A 19,198-nucleotide genomic window follows, 5' to 3' on the forward strand; every position below is an offset into this window, starting at 1 on the left:
CAGGCAGCGCATGTGACAGGCCACCTCGCACGCTCCCACCTGTTGCTCAGACACTGCAGTCACATGTGCACAAGGGTGCAGACATACGTGTGCATGACAGATGAAGGCACACATACACTTGCATTCATGTATGCACACGTGCACACGGGCACACCCATGCATATATTCAGTGCTTGCACTCACACATGCACACTCACATGCCCAGAGGTGCGCGCACATGTGCCACACATGTACATAGGCACTGGCATGCAGACATGTACATACACGTTCTACAAGCACTCACATATATGCATGTACATCCTCACAGGCATACAAATACACCAACACATGCATATGTGCACACTCACATTCATGTACATACAAGGCTTGCACTCACATGTGCAAACCCACAAATGCAGACATGCATGCATACACATCTGCTCACACACAGACACGCTCATACATGTTCACACGCACAATTCACACATTCACACATGTATACTGCTTGCACATGTGCAAACCTGCAAATGCAGACATGCATGTACACATGCCTGCTTAAACATGGACACTCATTCATGCTCACACATGCACATTCTGACATAGATACATATACTCAGACACATGCACAATGCTCACATGCACACATACTTGCGCTCACGTGTACAAACCACAAATGGAGACATGCACACGTAGTCACACAGGCACACGTTTAGATACGTGCTCATGCATGCTCATATGCACATGTGCACAGGCACACATGTACTCGCATTCACACCTGCACATGATCACACTTACACACCCATATGCCACAGGCGCACACACCTGTACATGTGCTCATATACAGAGATACATACACACACCCCATAAGCATGCTCACAGGCATACACACACCCACACATGAATACGGCAGACACTGTATTCATGCACATACACATATGCTTGCATCTACATGTTTGCACCCACAAGTGCACACACACAGACACTCGTAGACATATGCATGCGCTCTCATGCATGCATGTGTTATCACACCTGTACACATACAAACATGCTTGCACTCACATGTGTGTGCCTACATGTGCACAGTGCACGCATACATGGGCATGCAGGTACACACACATGCACATATGCATCACACATGGACACACATGCCCACTTGGGTGTACATCCACAGGATCATACACATACCTAGCTCACACACATGCACACATGTGCACAGGCAGCCGCTGCCTCAGGCACTTCCAGCGAAGCCCGGCCCACACTTGCCAGCTGCCCGTGGCCGGTGGGAGTTTCCAGAACCTCCCAGCAAAGGCTCACCGTGAGGTGATGAAATCACGGTCTCTTCTATTGTTCCCCCAGAACTTCAGGGAACAAGCCCGTCACGTTGTTGCAGCAGCCGAAAGGCTCAGGCCAAAATGATGCATCGGCAATTAAGGGCTCCATCATTGCGAGCAATTAAAATAAACGCTTTATTTGAAAACTAATTAATTCTACCTACATATTTTTCCCATGACAATATCCTATGATTACTTGATTTATGACATCTAATTATTCCCTATTAATCTAGTTGGGAATGCGTGCATCGCCCTCTCGCCCCTGGCTCCGGGCCTCGCACAGCACTGGCCGCTGGTGCCGCGCCCCGCGCCTCGGCTCGCCTCCCCGAGGGCGAAGACACAGGACTCCACCACAGCACAACTTCAGCTCTGCCTGCTCGTCAAGATGTCAGAACGAGACAGTCTCCCACACACGGAAAGGCAAGCCAGTCTGACACCGTCTGGGTGACTGACAGCCTTTCCTGCGGTGCTGCCGGGCCAGTCTCCTGGCACGCACGCACACGCACACCGTGGCGGCGGCCCTGGGGACCACCGCGCAGCCAGGGCCGGGCGCCACCTCTCCTTTAGAGCTCAGACAGGCAGAGCAGCCCTGGCCGCCCCAGGAGACCCCACAAGGAACACGCGGCCACTCCAAAAGACCCGAGCACAGCAGGCGGGAGGCAGGACCGGGTTGGCAGGTACCCAGAGGCCGCAGGCTGCTGCCCAAGATGTCTTCAGGCTGCGGGGTTCCACCCTGTGCCCACAGCTCAACCCACCGCGGGCGGCGCATCAGCGCCAGGCAGGCCAGGTCCAGCCTCCGAGGCCCTCACCTCACCACGATGGACAGAACAGCGCTTCCTGGGGCGTCTGCAGACCGCAAAGAGAACCAAGAAGCAGACCAAAGCAGGGCGCCTCCAGCAGACGCCCAGCCCACCGGTGCGCCCTCGACGGCACCACAAGCACGCCAGGGGCGCCCACCACCAGGCCCGAGCTTCGTAACTCAGGACTGGCCAGGGGCGCCTGGCACAGTGGGATTAGCACTGACAGGCCCTCCCCAGAAGACAAGTACTGATAAGACAGAGTGAAGTCCTGAGCATTGCCACGTGGACAAACAGCCCGGAGCCTTCTGAGGCCAAACACTAAGCTGTAAAGAGGCCTGAGCTGGGCGAAGTGGCGCACGCGTGTCACCCCAGCATCGGGAGGCTGAGACTGTGAGGTCTCTGCACGCAGTGAGCGGGCCAGCAGAGACCGCCCGTCAAACGCTGTCGAAGATGTGGGACAACTGGCACTCTGCGCGCAGGGAGCAGCGGGCACGGCGGCGCCCCAGGAGGCGGCCTGGCAACCGCGCGCACCTTGAAGCAGCAAGCCTGCTCAAGGAGCCCGAAGACATGGATACTCAAAGCAGCTCCCACAGGGGGCAGAGCCAGGCCGGGCGGTGGTGCACACTGGGACCCCAGTACTTGGGAGGCTGAGACTGGAGGGGTGCAGACAACAGTGCAGTTTGAAAGCAAAAGAAACAAAATAAAAATAGGGAATGGGTGCAGCTCAGAGCCAGAACATCCTGGGTTCAATTCTAAAAAGCGTACACAGGGCAGGGTGACGGACGCATATGGTTGTAATCTTCGATTTTTTTTTTTTTTTTTGAGGTACTGGGGATGGAACCCAGGGGTATTATTCTATCCCAGAGCTATGCCCCCAGCCCTATTTTTCTTTTTTTCTTTTTGTGGGTCAAGGGATGGAACCCAGGGGCATTTGATCTCCAAGCGACACCCCCTGCCCTATTTTTTATTCTTTATTTTGAAACTAGGTCTTACTGAGTTGTGAAGAACCTAAGCGGCTGAGGCTGTTGGCGAACCACGATCCTCAGGTCTCAGCCTCCCGAATGCTGGGATTACAAGCGTACGCTACCATGCCCAGCTCCAATTTTTCTTATTCTTTATTTTTATTTTATTATTTATTTGTTTATTTTATTGGTGGTACTGGGGTTCCTGGAAACCCTTCTACCTCCGGGCTACACTCCCAGACCTATTTTATACTTTTTTATTTGGAAACAGGGTCTCTTAAGCCAGCGCGCCTGGCTTCGAACCTGCCTGATCCTCCTGTCTCCGGCCTCCCAAGAACAGGCTGAGACAGGAGGATCGCGCGCGGCCAGCCTCACCTACTCAGTGAGGCCCTTCACAACTCAGTGAGACCTTGTTTCAAAATAAAGAATAAAAAATTGGGCAGGGGGGTGTAGCTTGGAGGTCAAATGCCTCTGGGTTCCATCCCCAGACGCAAAAAAAAAAAAAAAGATCTGCAGGTCCAGGAATGTAGCTCAGGAGTAGAAAGCTTGCCTAGCATGTGTGAGTGAGGCCCCAGCCCCAGCCCTAGATCTGCTGAGCTACACCCCCAGTGATATTTTATTTTTTATTTTGAAATAGGGTCTCACTAAGTTGCTGAAAGCTTCATTAAGTTGCTAACGCTGACTGCGAGCCTGCGATCCCCGTCTCAGCCTCTCAAGTACTAGGATTGCAAACATGTGCCGCCACTCCTGGCTGCTTTTTTTTTTGGGGGGGGGGTTCCTGGAAACCCTTCTACCTCCGGGCTATACTCTCAGGCCCACTCTATACTTTTTTTTATTTGGAAACAGGGTCTCTTAAGCCAGGGAAGCTGGCTTCGAACCTGCGCAATCCTCCTGTCTCCGCCTCCCAAGCACGGAGATTACAAGCGTGCGCCACCAAGCCCGGCTCCTGGCCGCTTTTTAACTTTTTATTTTGAAACCGGGTCTAGCTAGGTTGCTGACGGTCTCACTAAGTTGCTGAGGCTGGCCTCAAACCTGTGATACTCTGTCTCAGCCTCCCAAACACTGGGATTCCAGGCGTGTGCCACCACGCCCAGCTACATTCAACATCTTTCTATGGTCATTAGAGAAACACAAATTAAAACTACAAAAAATATACCATTACATACTTATTGGAAGAGCTAAAACTGAAAAACTGATGACTGATTATTGGACAATACGTAAAGCCAATGGAACGCTTGCATACCGCCGATGAGATCATGAAACGGTGGGACCACTGTGGATACCTTTTGGTCACTTTTTAAAAACAGCCCCAACTGGAAGCCAGCTAAACGCCCATCAGCAGCTGAATAAACAGGAATATCCGCATGGCGGAGTGGACTCGCGCTTCTGCAGAGAGGTAGGAAGTCCTGGCACACACGCTTCGACGTGCATCTGAAAACAACCGTGCCGGGTGAGAAGCCACAAAAGGTCGGCAACGCCACGATTCTACTTACGTAAGTTCTAGGAAATGCTAACGGGGGTGGGGGGACGCAGATTAGTACAACCTGGGGAGCCGATGCTCACTGGGGCAGGAGGAAGCCCGGTGCAGGGATGGCAGGGATGGCGTCACATGCGCGGACTGCCTCTCTGGCACTTTATGTTCACTAGTGACAGTGAGACTGCTTTTTTTTGAAACTGGGATTGAACCCAGAAACACCTGACCTCCAAGGTACACCCAGCCCTATTTTTTATTCTTTTTGTGTGTGTGTGTGTGTGTGTGTGTGTGTGTGTGTGTGTGTGGTACTGGGGGTGGAACTCAGGGGTTTTCTACCTCCAGGCTTACTCCCAGACCTATTTTATATTTTAGTTGGAAACAGGGTCTCACTAAGTTGCTGAGAGCCTCACTAAGTAGCTGAGGCTGGCTTCGAACCCGTGCGATCCTCCTGTCTCAGCCTCCCAAACGCGGGGATTACAAGTGTGCACCACCACGCCCGGCTTTATTCTTTTTCAGTGGGGTGTGTGTGTGTGTGTGTGTGTGTGTGTGTGTGTGGCACTGGGGATTGAACCCAGAGGCATTCTACCTCCGAGATATATCCCCAGCCCTCTTTTATTTTCATTTTAAAACAGGGTCTCACTAGGTTGGTGAGAACCTCACTACTTTCTGAGGTTGTCCTTGAACCTGTGATCCCCCTGTCTCAGCCTCTTAAGTACTGCGATTACAGGCATTCACTACTACGTCTGGCTTTTTCTTTATTTTGAAACAGGGTCTCACAAAATTACTGAGGTTGGACTTGAACCTGGGATCCTCCTGTCTCAGCTTCCCAAGTATTAGGATTACAAATGTGTGCCACCATGCCTGGCTAAACCTCATTTTAAAAAATAATAAATATTATTTAATATTAAATTATGCATTAAATAATATTATTTATTATTATTATAGTCTCAGCAACTATACAAACCAATAAAAATTGTGTCAGAGAAGCTGGGCATGGCGACTCACACCTGCAATCCCAGTACTTGGGAGGCTGAGACAGGAGGATTGCAGGTTCAAAGTCAGCTTCGGCAATCTAGAGAGGTTCTTAGTAACCTAAGAGAGACTCTATTTCCAAATAAATAAAATTGGGCTGGGTGTGTATTTGGAGGTAAAATCCCCTGGGTTCCATAGCTAGTACTGCACACACACGCACAAAAAAAAATGTGTAAAAGAATGGAACAGCGCCGGGCGTGGTGGCGCACGCTTGTAATCCCGCGCTTGGGAGGCGGAGACAGGAGGATCACGTAGGTTTGAAGCCAGCCGTGCTGGCCTAAGAGACCCTGTTTCAAAAATATAAAAATAGGTTTGGATGCCGGGCGTGGTGGCCCACGCTTGTAATCCCCGTGCTTGGGAGGCGGAGACAGGAGGATCGCGCAGGTTCGAAGCCAGCCGTGCTGGCTTAAGAGACCCTGTTTCCAAATAAAAAAGGTATAAAATAGGTCTGGGAGTGTAGCCCAGAGGTAGAGGGGCTTCCAGAAACCCCAGTGCCACCAAAAAAAAATAAATAAATAGGTCTGGGAGTATAGCCCGGAAGTAAAAGGGCTTCCAGAAGCCACAGTACCACACACACACACAAAAAAAAAAAAAAAAAAAAAAAAAGCCGGGCGTGGCAGCGCACACCTGTAATCCCTGCGCTTGGGCAGCGGAGACAGGAGGATCGCGCAGGTTCAAAGCCAGCCACGCGCGCGCTGGCTTAGGAGACCCTGTTTCCAAATAAAAATGTAAAAATAGGTCTGGGAGTGTAGCCCGGAGGTAGAAGGGCTTCCAGGAACCCCAGTACCACCAAAAAACAAAACAAAAACAAAAACAAACAAACAAACAAAAAAGAATGGAACAGTCATTCCGCTTATAAGATGTACAAATGGCAAAAAAGCACAAAAATACACTCAACGTTAGCTATCAGAAACTCCCGCCCCCAACTGTCCCCACAAGGAAAGAGCACATGCCTATTTGAAAGGGAAAAAGGAAGAGGAAGGTGACACATAAAAAACAATACAAAGGGCAGGCCAGCTGCGGTGCACCCTGTAACCCCGGGACTGCGAGGCTGAGGCAGAAGAGCGCAGGTTCAAGGCCAGCCTCAGCCATGGAGTGGGACTCAGCAACCTAGAAAGGCCTTGTTTCCAAACAAAAAACCAAAAGGGCTGGGGGTGCATCTTGGAGGCAGAATGCCCCTGGTTCACTCTCTAGTACCAAACCAAACAAGTGCTGGCACGAATGTGGAATGCGGAGCGGCTGGAACTCCATTCATCGCCGCTGAGCCGAGCCTGTGAGAGCAAGCGGCCTGAGCAGAGGAACTAGCTCCCTGCGCATCCTATGACCCCGCAGCCAACCCCCAGGTTTTACTGTTTCACTGGTTAATTTCACGGTGCTAGGGGTTGGACCCAGGCATGTACAGCTGCACACAGCTACTCCTAGGCACTCAGAAGGAAAGGAAAGCTCATGTGCAGAGCTGGGTGTTGAGTGCACCAGTGAGCCCAGCACTTGGGAGGCTGAGACAGGAGGATTGCGAGTTTGTAGCCAGCCTCAGCAACTTAGTGAAGCTGTACTTCATAATAAAAAATAACACAGAGCTGGGCCTCTGGGTGGAGGTAGAACGCCCCTGGGTGGTTTAATCTTCAATATCACAAAAAAAGGGAAGAAAAAAGAAAAGAAAGAAAACTTACCTGCAAACAAACACCTATACATGAATATTTCCAGTAGTTTCATTCATAAAAACAGAAAACAATCCGTGCCCGTCCTCAGGGAACAGGAAGCTATGCATCAACAAGGGAGGAGCCGCTGCTAAACATGGCCTGTGGCCGGCGCCTGGGGCTGGGGAGGCCGAGACTGGAGGATCCAGGTTCAAAGCCAGCCTCAGCTACTTAGCGAGGCCCTGTTTCCAAATAAAATAGAAATAGGTCTAGGAGTGTAGCCTGGAGGCAGAAAGCCCCTGGGTTCCATCCTCAGTACCAGGAAAAAAAAAAAAAAAAAAACCACCTGAAAATAAAAAAGGGGTATAACTCAGAGGACGGAGGGAAGAAGGAGAGAAGACTGACGGTCCACACTTTACCGTTCCATTTGTACAGCGTCCTGGGAAAAGCAAAAATGTCGGTAGGAAGGGCAGACAGCGGCTCCAAGGGTAGAGGGAGGGGACGGCTCACTGCTACCAGGGGATTTTTTTTTTTTTTTTTTTGGTGGTACTGGGGTTCCTGGGAGCCCTTCTACCTCCGGGCTACACTCCCAGACCTATTTTATTTTTGGAAACAGGGTCTCTTAAGCCAGCTCAGCTGGCTTCAAACCTGTGCGATCTTCCTGTGTCTGCCTCCCAAGCGCGGGGATGACAAGCGTGTGCCACCACGCCCGGCCTACCAGGGGATTTTGAAGGAGAAACCGTTTTCTGTATCCTGACTGATGGTGCTGGCAGAGACACGTGTTAAGACTCACATTAGAGCCAGGCATGGTGGTGCACACTTGTAATCCCAGTACATAGGAGGCTGATACAGGAGGATTGCAGGTTTGAGGACAGCCTCAGCAAGCAGTGAGACTGTGGTCAACCTAGTGAGGCCTTGTTTCAAGATAAGAAATAAACTCGCCTGGGGGCGTGGCTTGGGGTAGACAGCCTCTGGGTTCAATCCTAGTACCACACATCACACAAGAAAGACTCACTGTAAGTGTAGATAACGATAAAACATCCCCAGCCCGCATGGAGGCAGGGAGTGACTGGCCCGGTGCGTGCACGGGGAGGGAGGACGCAGCCCTGTGCAGAACGCCCCTCTGTGGCTGCGCAGGGCCGGAGGGAGAGAGCGCCTACACAGCCGGCAACCGCGAGCTCCCGGGCGCTCAGGTCAACGCGGACAGCCATGCGCCGGCCGGCCGGCCGTGGCTGTAGTGGCGTGAGCGTGGGTAATGCATTCCCCTCTCTGGTCTGCCTTCAAGCCCAACCACAGGCTGTCATGAGGAAAGCAGGTGGCAAGCCCACCATCCTGTGTGTCCAACAGTCGGTCATCAGCAATGAACAATTTTTTTTTTCTGGAACTGGGGATTGAACCCAGGGGTGCCCTACCCCCAACCCCTTTTATTTTTTATTTTGAAACAGGATCTTGTTGCCGAGGCTGACCTTGAACCCTCGATCCTCCTGTTTCAGCCTCCCAAGTATGGGGCTCCAGGTGTGCCACCGTGCTCGGCTTGGCTTGCGTAGGCCTGTTCTGAGCAGAGGCTCCACAACCGACCTCCGGCCCACCACTCTCCTGATGGGAACTGGCCACGAGGAAGCAGCTGCCCCAGAGCCACTCCTGGACGCAGGGTGGGGACGTCCAGCCCTGCTCGCTGCACACTGCCCCGCACACACACAGCACAGCAGACATCAGTTTGATATTTCTGGTTTTCAGTTGTGGTGGCACTTGCCAGGAATCTCAGTACTTGGGAGGCTGAGACAGGAGGGTCACAGGTTTGGGGGCAGTCTCAGCAAATAGACTCTCATTAACCTATAAAAATAAACTGGGCGTGGTGGCGCTCCCTGTAATCTCAGTACTTGGGAAGCTGAGACAGGAGGATGATCACAGGCTGGAAGCCAGTCTCAGGGACTTAATGAGGCTGTCAGCAGCCTTGAAGACCTGTTTCCAAATAAGAAATAAAACTGGTCTGGGGGGTGTAGCTCAAAGGTAGAAAGACTCCTGGTTCAATCCCTAGTACTATAAAATAAATGAATAATAGCCGGGCGTGGTGGCGCACGCTTATAATCCCTGCACTTGGGAGGCAGAGACGGGAGGATTGCGCAGGTTCGAAGCCAGCCACGCTGGCTTAAGAGAGCCTGTTTTGCTGGGTGTGGTGGTGCACACTTGTAATCCCAGCATTTGGGAGGCAGAGACGGGAGGATCACGGGTTGTAGACAGCCTCAGCTACTTAGGCCCTGTGCAACTCAGTGAGAACTTGTTTCAAAATAAAGAATAAGCCGGGCGTGGTGGCGCACGCTTGTCATCCCCGCGCTTGGGAGGCGGAGACAGGAGGATCGCGCAGGTTTGAAGCCAGCCTCAGCTACTTAGTAAGGCTCTCAACAATTTAGTGAGACCCTGTTTCCAAATAAAATATGAAATAGGTCTGGGAGTATAGCCCAGAGGTAGAAGGCCTCTGGGTTCCACCCCAGTACCACCAAAATAAATAAATAAATAAATAAGCTGGGCGTGGTGGTGCATGCTTGTAATCCCCGCGCTTGGGAAGCGGAGACAGGAGGATCGCGCAGGTTTGAAGCCAGCCGTGCTGGCTTGAGAGACCCTGTTTCCAAATAAAAAAGTATATAATAGGTCTGGGAGTGTAGCCCGGAGGTAGAAGGGTTTCCAGGAACCCCAGTACCACCAAAATAAAAATAAAAATAAAAATAAAAATAAAAATAAATTGGGCAGGGGGTGTAGCTCGGAGGTTAAATGCCTCTGGGTTCCATCCCCAGACCCGCAAATAAATAAATTAATTAATTAATTAAAAAAGAGACCCTGTTTCCAAATTTAAAAAGTATAAAATAGGTCTAGGAGTGTAGCCCGGAGGTAAAAGGGTTTCCAGGAACCCCAGTACCACCAAAAAAATTAAAAATTAAATTAAATTAAAAAATAATAAATGGAATAAGGCTGGGGTGTAGCTCAGAGGTAGAATGCCCCTGGGTTCAATACCCAGTACCACAAAAAGGGGGGCAGGTGTGGTGGTACATGCCTGTAATCCCAGTGCTAGGGAGGTGGAGACAGGAAGACTGCAGGTTACAGCCTCGGGAAGTCATGAGGCTCTCATTGATCTAGTGAGACCCCATTTCAAAAGAAAAAACTATACACGGCTAGGGTAGGACGCCCGAAGCTCAACCCCAGCCACGCCTCCAAAAAAGAAAAGGAGGAAACCAGTCTCCTGCGAGCATATCTGAATATATCACTTTAAATCACACTATGATGTATAATTATATTACACCAACAAAATCCTTAAAAATTAGTTTAAAAAGTCATCAATTTGAATATTAAAAAAAAGCCTCCAACATCCTTCTCAGACCAGTCCCCCTCTTGGCCACTGACGCTGCCTGCCCCCAGGTCCCACGGGTCAGTATCGCTTCCATGGCGTTGGCTCTGGGCCCAAGCCGGGGAGAGGGGTGGAGGTGGGCCAGGAGGGCCAGGAGGGTCCCGCCATCAGCACACCAAGGGCACAGCCCCTCCCAGAGGCCAGGCCTGCGTGGGCTGCAGAAGGCTGTGCTGGGGGAAAGAAGGCCAGGCAGGCTCTCGGCGTGGCCAGATCCCGTCCTCCTCCGACCTGCCGCTCCGGCCACAGGCCCAGCTGGGGGACAGGGGCCCCTCAGCCCCACAAGGCTCCGCCCTGGCCCGCGTGCGGGAAGCAGGTAATTCAGACACAAAGAGGCCATTTCTGGCTGGGCTCTGCGGGGCGAGCAGAGTCAAAGGCGAGCTTCATGGCTCCTTCCCAAGCCGCCTCCCAGGCCCCTGCCCCTTTGAAGCCGCTGAGTGACTGGAGCGTCGGCTTTCTGGGGGGCAGATAGCGCAGCGGTAATCCGACTCTAAGCCACGGGATAAAGGTGGTTTGTTTCTTCTCAGCCCGTCCGTCACCACCTCCTCAGTAATTAGCCCTAATTATTACAAAGGGCCAGCCTCCCATTCGGTTATTAAATCAGAAATGGTATCGTGGCCGGGCATCTGTCAACGCCCTGACTGGCGACCTTCGATCCATTGACTCCTCTGTCAGTGTCCGCCTTGGGAAGCGCCCAGGCGGGCAGGGAAGCCTCGGCTTCAAAGACGCACATCCCGGAGGAATTCCGGAGTCCCAGGGGAGGGGAGGGCGGAGGTGGGAGCTGGGCACCTTCCCCCAGGGCAGCAGGACACACCCTAGCCAGGGTCACTCCCGCCATGCCCCAGGACCAGGCGCTAGGCCCGAATCCACACAGCTCGGCAGAGGCCATGCACCTACACCCGCTGCACAGAGAGACCCGGGAGGGGGAGCCCGACGGTGAGCCCAAGCACGGCCAGGGCACCCAGTCAGCAGGGTGTCTCCTCAGAGAGGCAGTACCCAAAGGGCAGAATTCAGGTTTTGCCACACACCAGATTCCCACGCTGGGGCAGCAGCCCCGTGGTCCCAAAGACCCTGCAGGAAGGACGGCCACCCATCCAGCCAGCTCCCAGAGGGAGGCAGCCACAGCAGCGGGCGCCACGGCCTCGGGCAGGAGCGGGCACTGGCCTCACCTCCCAAGGCACCCCTGACTCTAGTCCCCCAGGGATCTTGGCCAGCACAGCGCCCGGACACTCGCCTGACCAGGCCTGCACCCCCTTCCGACAGGCCCCCTGACTGAGGAGAGGGGCCAGAGACCCAACAGCCTATCTTCCCACATGATCTCTGATGGAGACACAGCTGTGGGGCGGGGCTGGTGCCCAGGCAGGGCCATCGGGCCTCCCCGAGCCCCGTGGGGGGCCCCTCCAGCACGGAGTCCTCGTGGCCGCCGACCCGCATGCTGGCAGGGCCGGGCCCGCTGGGGCAGAGATCCCTGCGGAGGTCTGGACGCCTCAGCACTGGAGCACGGGAAGGGGACGGGTGGCAGCCAGTCTGGCCTGGTGGTGGTTCTGAGCAGGCCCTGCGGCTGTAGTCAGCCCCGGGAGGAAATGCCCGGCTGCAGGAGCGGTCTTTCCAATAACAGGCAACTCGCTGAGGCCGCGAGGTGCCGGAAGGAAGCACGGCGGGAGGGGTTTAGCCAGCCTGCCCCAGGTACTTACGGGCAGAGGTGGGCACCCCGCCAGCCTTTCTGTGTCCAGAGAACACACGGAAAAATGTGCTGTTCTGCAGGAAGCGTGGCTGTTCCCGTGTGCTGCAGCAGCTCTGTGGCCCAGCCTTGCCGGAGGCCGACCCCAGGGGCTACGGTCTACCACCGGGGAGAGACACCACCGTGTAAGGGGGACAAGAGCCAAGCCCCTCAAGCCCAGGGATGAGGACGTGCTGGGGCAGCTCCTGGGCAACCAGCCCAACTTAAAGGAGGGGCCGTGGTTCCTCCTGTAGTCCCAGCCGTACCCCTAAGGGGCCATGTGGCCAGATGTGTGCCCCAGGGACTCCTGAGCACACCACCCCGTGCACCGTTAGCTGCACAAGCACTTACATGCTAGTGCCACCAACTCGAACCCAGACGTGTGAGTGTGGGAAAACCTGCCTCCGGGCACCGTACACAGGCACTCTCTGCCATGGCCCGCGATAGTGGGTGATCTCCCAGGAAGCAAGGCGGGCTACCAGGCATCCACAGCCACCAGCCCTCACAGTGCCAGGGCTGCCCAGAGGCTCAGCCCTCCAGAGCAAAGACAGACAGCCAGAGGCAGGATGGGAGGAGGGGAGGAAGTCACAAGTCCCTTCCCACCGCCTAGGGCCGGTCAGTGGGAAGACACAGGCCCTGGGCTCAGGGGAAGGAGCAGCCTGCTGAGAGCCCACGGCCAAGGCTCCTCCCCGCCCACAGTGCCCTCAGCCATGTGCAGCCCTCCGCAGATGACACCCGGCCCCATGCCGGGTCTGTTCTATTCTTTCGTCTCTTTGAGTTTGTGATCAGATGCCTTAAAACTAGCCAATACGCCAGGCATGGTGGCTAATGCTTATAATCCCAGGACTGGGGAGGCTGAGATAGAAGGATCGCAGGTTCGAGGACAGCCTCGGCATCACAGCGAGACTCAGCAAACCAGACAAAGCCGGGCGTGGTGCGCGCGCTTGTAATCCCAGCATTTGGGAGGCTGAGACAGGAAGACCGCAGTTCGCGGGCAGCCTCAGCTATTTAGTGAGGCCCTTTGCAACTCAGTGAGACCGGGTTTCCAAATAAAGAATAAAAAATAGGACTACGAGTATAGCTCGGAGGTAGAATGACCCTGGGTTCTATCTCCTGTACCACACATACAAAATAAAGGCTCAAGTATAATGTGGTGATACAATGCCCGTGGGTTCTGTCCCCAGTATTAAAACAAAAACAAAAAAGCCGAAACATTCTGAAGAACAAGGGGCGGTGGCTGCAGTGTCTCCACCAGAAAAGCAAGGCTACTTACAAGCCAGAGTAACTAATGTAGGAGAGACCAGAGTTCCATGGACCAGCGCGGCCAGGATGGCACTGACCCCTGGGCAGGTCCAGGCCCTGTGGAAAAGGAGAAACAGGACCCCCTACCGGGCAGGACACAACAGGCTACGCTCTGCAAAACTGAAGCCCCAACTCAACGGCCTCACACATCAAGAGTTTATTTCTTGCTCCTATACACATCCACTGGAGCTGGCTGAGGTGCCTGCCCACTGCAGGCCTGCAGTAACGACAGCAGACCTTCCTGGGCCTACTGTCCACCAGCGAGGGAACTCCAAGCTCTATGTGAAAGGCAACCCACGAGAACCTGGGAAAACAGGATGAGGCGCACGTGGTGACGCACATGTTTAATCCCAATACCTGGGAGCCAGCCTTGCTGGCTTAAGAGACCCTATTATCCAAATAAAAATATAAAATAGGTTTGGGAGTATAGCCCGGAGGTAGAAGGGTTTCCAGCAACCCCAGTACCACCAAAAAAAAAAAAAAAAAAAAAAAAAAAAAAAAGAAGAGGGCTGGGATATTAAGTGGTAGAACACTCCTGGTTTCAATCCACCCCAGGATGACAGCTTAAACCCCATATAGGGAAAAATTTCTTAATTAAAAACCAAAAGACTCCCACAGAACTGGGCACCGCCCAGCAAAGGGCAGAGCTCAGCAATCCCGTGTCCTGGCACAGATCCCAGGCCACGGAGCTGCTACAACATCATCCAATTGTAAGAATGAGCAACGAAGCCCAAGAAACCCATCTGGGCGTCCTGTAGCTGAGCGGTGTCCCTGCATCTCTTCTTTCCCTTTCTTTGTACTACAGATTAAACCCAAGAGCATTCTACCTCTGAGCTACACTCCCAGCCCCCCCCTTTTTTTTTTTGAAGCAGGTCTCACTAGGTTGCTGAGGGTGGCCTTGAACCTGCAATCCTCCCGAGCACCCCCGGCTCAGGAGTGCAGAGCAGCTGCTTGCTGGGCTCAGGGCTGAGCAGCTGGCCACAGTGGGCCTGCGGGACCCGGGTGCACCTCTCTGGTTCTCTTGGCCATGATTTCTTACGTGGAGTGACGCGGACCCCTGTGGGCTTGCTTTCCCTCCCACGGCTGCATGGAATGCCGTAGGTGTGGGTCCCCAAGGTGTGAGTATGGCCCAGATCATCCATGTGGATCATGTGAACAGAATGTCCACGTGGGGCCTGTGGTAAGAACACACCATCCACCTGGGATGTGTGGTGTAAACAGACGGCCCATGTGGATTATGAGGTGAGATCAGGCTATCCATGTGGAACACGTGGTGTAAACAAACCACTGATATGGGCGGGACATGTAGTGTGCATGGACCATCTGTATGGAGTGATCGTGTGGGTCGATCCGACCATCCACGCTGGATATGCGCTGTGAACAGACCACCTCCGTGGGTGTGTGGTGTGAACACACACTCTACGTAAGATGCATGGTGAGAACAGACCATCCACGTGGGGTGAGAGATCAGACCATCCACGTGGGGCCTGTGGTGTGAACAGACTATTCATGTGGGGCAATCAGACCATTCACGTGGGGTGAGAGATCAGACCATCCACGCGGGGCCTGTGGTGTGAAGACGATCCATGTGGGCGACCAGAACATCCACGCGGGGCCTGTGGTACGATCAGATCATCCACGTGGGGTGAGAGATCAGACCATCCACGCGGGGCCTGTGGTGTGAACAGACTATTCATGTGGGGCAATCAGACCATCCACGTGGGGTGAGAGATCAGACCATCCACACGGGGCCTGTGGTGTGAAGACGATCCATGTGGGCGACCAGAACATCCACGCGGGACCTGAGGTGTGCTAAGCCATCCACACGGGGCAGGTGGGTGAGCAAACCACCACGTGGAGTGCATGGTGGTGTGAACAGGAAGGTGGTGGCATCCGGGCTGCTAGGATGGTGGGGCCATCACTGCTGCGTCACCTGCTGTGCTGAGACACTGCAGGGTCACCTTGCCCGCCTTGCCCCTCGCTGTTCTAGTTCTGCTGTTCATAGGACAGGGACATCACAAGAGCTCAGGCCCCGGCGCTGCGCAGACATCCTCCCCTCCAATGCTCTGGCTGCCCAATGAGGACAAGTTTCGTTGCTGTGAGTGGTACTAGGGATTGAACACAGTGGGGTTCTACCTGAGCTTTACCTCTAGCCATTTTTTTTTGTTGTTGTTGTTGTTTTTGGTGGTACTGGGGATGGAACCCAGGGGCTTTCTACCTCTGGGCTACACTCCCAGACCTATTTTATATTTTATTTGGAAACAGGGTCTCACTAAGTTACTGAGAGCCTCACTAAGTAGCTGAGACTGACTTCTAACCTGTGTGATCCTCCTGTCTCAGCCTCCCAAGCGCGGGGATTACAAGGATGTCCCACCACACCTGGCACCTCTAGCCATTTAAAAAAACAAACAAACGGAGCCAGGCGTGGTGGCACACGCTTGAAATCCCAGCATTCAGGAGGCTGATACCCGAGTGAGGGTCACAGTTCACAGACAGCCTCTTGCCCCTGGGTTCCATCTCCAAAACTGCAAAAAAATAAAATAAAAATTAAAAAATAGGGCTGGGCATAGTTTGGAGGTAGAATGGCCCTGGGTTCAATCCCAGTACTGCAAAAAATTAAAAAAGAAAAAACTACTACTACTACTACTACTACTACTACTACTACTAATAATAATAATAATAATAATAAATACAACAGAGTTTTGTTAAATTACCTGCCCTGAACTCAAACCTACAATCCTATCTTAGCCTCACAAGTACTAGGATTATGTATATGTATCATCATGCCTGGTGGACAAGTCACTTTTGTTTTTGGTGTTTTTTGGGGGCTGGGGATTGAACCTAGAGGCATTTTACCTCCAAACTATACCCCTAGCCTGATTTTTAATTTCATTATTTAGAAACAGGGTCTCACTAGGCTTCTGAGAGCCTTGCTACATTGCCAAGGCTGCTTTGAACCTGTAATCCTCCTGTCTCAGCCATGTCCTTCTTTAGGGAATAAAATCCCCAGGTGTTTCCAAGGAAGGTGAAGGCCAGACATGACCTGGAAGGCAGGTGCACTGAGGCCCAGCGAGCCTGCCATGCTCCACGGCTCCGGAGCACCCTCCGCTAGGTCATCTGTCCTATATGCAGGTGCCAGCAGAGGCCCAAAACCCAAGTCCCCACGTGGGCCACACGTGACACACAGTCCCCCTCTTGGCCCTTGGTCACCTCTTTCCCAAGGAGTGGCAAGGTAGCTATCATCAGCCCTGCTGCCCCCAAGTGCACTGACTGTATAGAAGGCCAGAACCCCACAGCTCCTCCCCACACCAGCTGCGCAGGTGCCCAGGAAGGAGTGCACGGTGCAAAGGACCCATTTCCAAATTACAATCAGTCCCAGGGACCCTTCCAAGTGATTGTCTTCCTGGTTCCCAATGCTACAGGGAGCTCTCACAGCTGTGAAAGACCACCCCATCCTTCAGGAGCTGCCTGGCAGGTTGGTACAGAGGGTAGCAGCCCGGAGCAGAAGTCCAAATGGCGACGGGGAAGGCCGCGGTGAGGGGGCCCGCAAGATGGTGGCGTCAGATGAGTGACCGAAACATCCACCCCAGAAAGCAGCTCCAGCTGTACCGTCAGGGCCACAGGCAGACAATGCCAGCCCTGAGCAAGTGTGTGGAGGGGCAGCTGGGTGGCCCTGACAAGAAGCACTGGGGCTGCCCGGATGGACATCATGGAATTTCCACACCTGAACCAGCCTGCCCACCAGAAGCACCGGGGCTGCCCAGCTGGACATCCCAGGAGTCCCACACCTCAATCAGCCTGCGATTAGTCTCCTAATAGCCTCCTAATAGTCAGCAAACTTGCTCTGCTATCAGGGTTCTATCTCCTAAATCCAGCCTCCCTCAATTCACAATGTCCACCTGTATTATGCACAAGGAATCCGCACCCTGAAAGAAATCATACATAAGCTGGGTGAGGTGGTACAGGCTTGTAATCCTAGTACTTGAGAAGCTGAGACAGGAGGATGGCAGGTTCAAGGACAGCTTCGGCACGTAGTGAGACTCATCAACCTAGCAAGACCCTGTTTCCAAATAAGAAATAAAATTGGTCTGGGGGTGTAGCTCGGAGGTAAAATGCCTCTGGGTTCAACCCCCAATACAAAAAAAGAAAAAAGAAGGAAATCACACATAAAACCAGCTGAACCCAGACCAAATAAAACCCAACAAATGTTTTACCAGGTGCTTTCTTATTACTGATTTTCCTAAAATAACTGGCTGGGTGTCTACTTTTTCTTCCTACTTTCCAGGAAGCTGTCCTCTTTTGTTTCCACTATTGTAAAACTGAAAGAGTTTGAGGTGCCTGCCTAAACACTGGACTGGCAAACGCTGTACACTGGGCTGGCTGTACTCTTCAGGGGAACCTGGCTTAACGAGCTTCCGCCCCACTCTGGCCTCCCAAAAAAGCCATCCTATGCTGGGCGTGGTGGCACGCACTGGCAATCCCAGTGTTGGAAGGCTGAAATAAGAGGATCGCAGGTTCAAGGACAGCCTCAACAACTAGACTCTCATCAACCTAACAAGACCGGTTCAAATTTTTAAAAATAAATAAAATGAGACAGGTGTGGTAGCACATGCTTGTAATCCCAGCATTCAGGAGGCGGAGACTGGAGGATTGAGGTTCATGGACAGCCACGGCTACTTAGCGAGGCCCTTCGTAACTCAGTGAGACCTAGTTTCAAAAATAAAAAGACTATGAGCCTGGTGTGGTGGCACACGCTTGTAATCCCAGCGCTTGGGAGGCTGAGACAGGAGGATCACGCAGGTTGGAAGCCAGCCTCAGCTACTTAGTGAGGCTCTCAGCAACTTAGTGAGACCCTATTTCCAAATAAAGTATAAAATAGGTCTGGGAGTATAGCCTGGAAGGTAGCCCCTGGGTTTTACCCCCAGTACCACCCAAAAAAAAAAAAAAAAAAAAAAAGACTAAAATATAGGGCTGGGTGTAAAATAAGGCTGGGGGTGTAGCTTGGAGACAGAATACCCCTGGGTTCTATCCCTGGTGTCTCTGTCTGTCTCTCTCTCTACACACACACACACACACACACACACACCAAAAAAACCCATCCTGTGCAAAACAGGCTGTCTTTAACTCGTTCCCTGGCCTGAGACCTCCAGGTTCTGCTCTGCTGTCCGTTGTCCTCAGCTCCGGCCCTCAGAAGTCATTCTCGAGGCCACACCATCCCCATCCCCTTGGCACCAGCTCCTCCACTGCTGTGATGCTCACGGCGGAGCCTCTGCCAATAAAACGAGGACTCTGGTCTCAGCCGCAGCACACAGCAGGGTCCAATGCAAGGTTAATGAGCACCAACCGTGTGCCACAGACAGTGACTGAGCCATAAGGCTGAATGAGCAACAGGCAAGAGTATGCGGGGAGGCGGCCTGCAGTCCCAGCTGCCCGGAGGCTGAGGCAAGGGACTGTTGGAGTCCAAGAGTGCAAAGCCAAGTGGGGAAACACAGCAAGCCTCGTATTTAAAAAAAAAAAAAAAAAAAAAAAAAAGGGTAGCACAAAACCTGTGCCAATTTCTGAAG

Source organism: Muscardinus avellanarius (assembly GCF_963383645.1).
Source record: "Muscardinus avellanarius genome assembly, chromosome: 21".
Lineage (NCBI taxonomy): Eukaryota > Metazoa > Chordata > Mammalia > Rodentia > Gliridae > Muscardinus > Muscardinus avellanarius.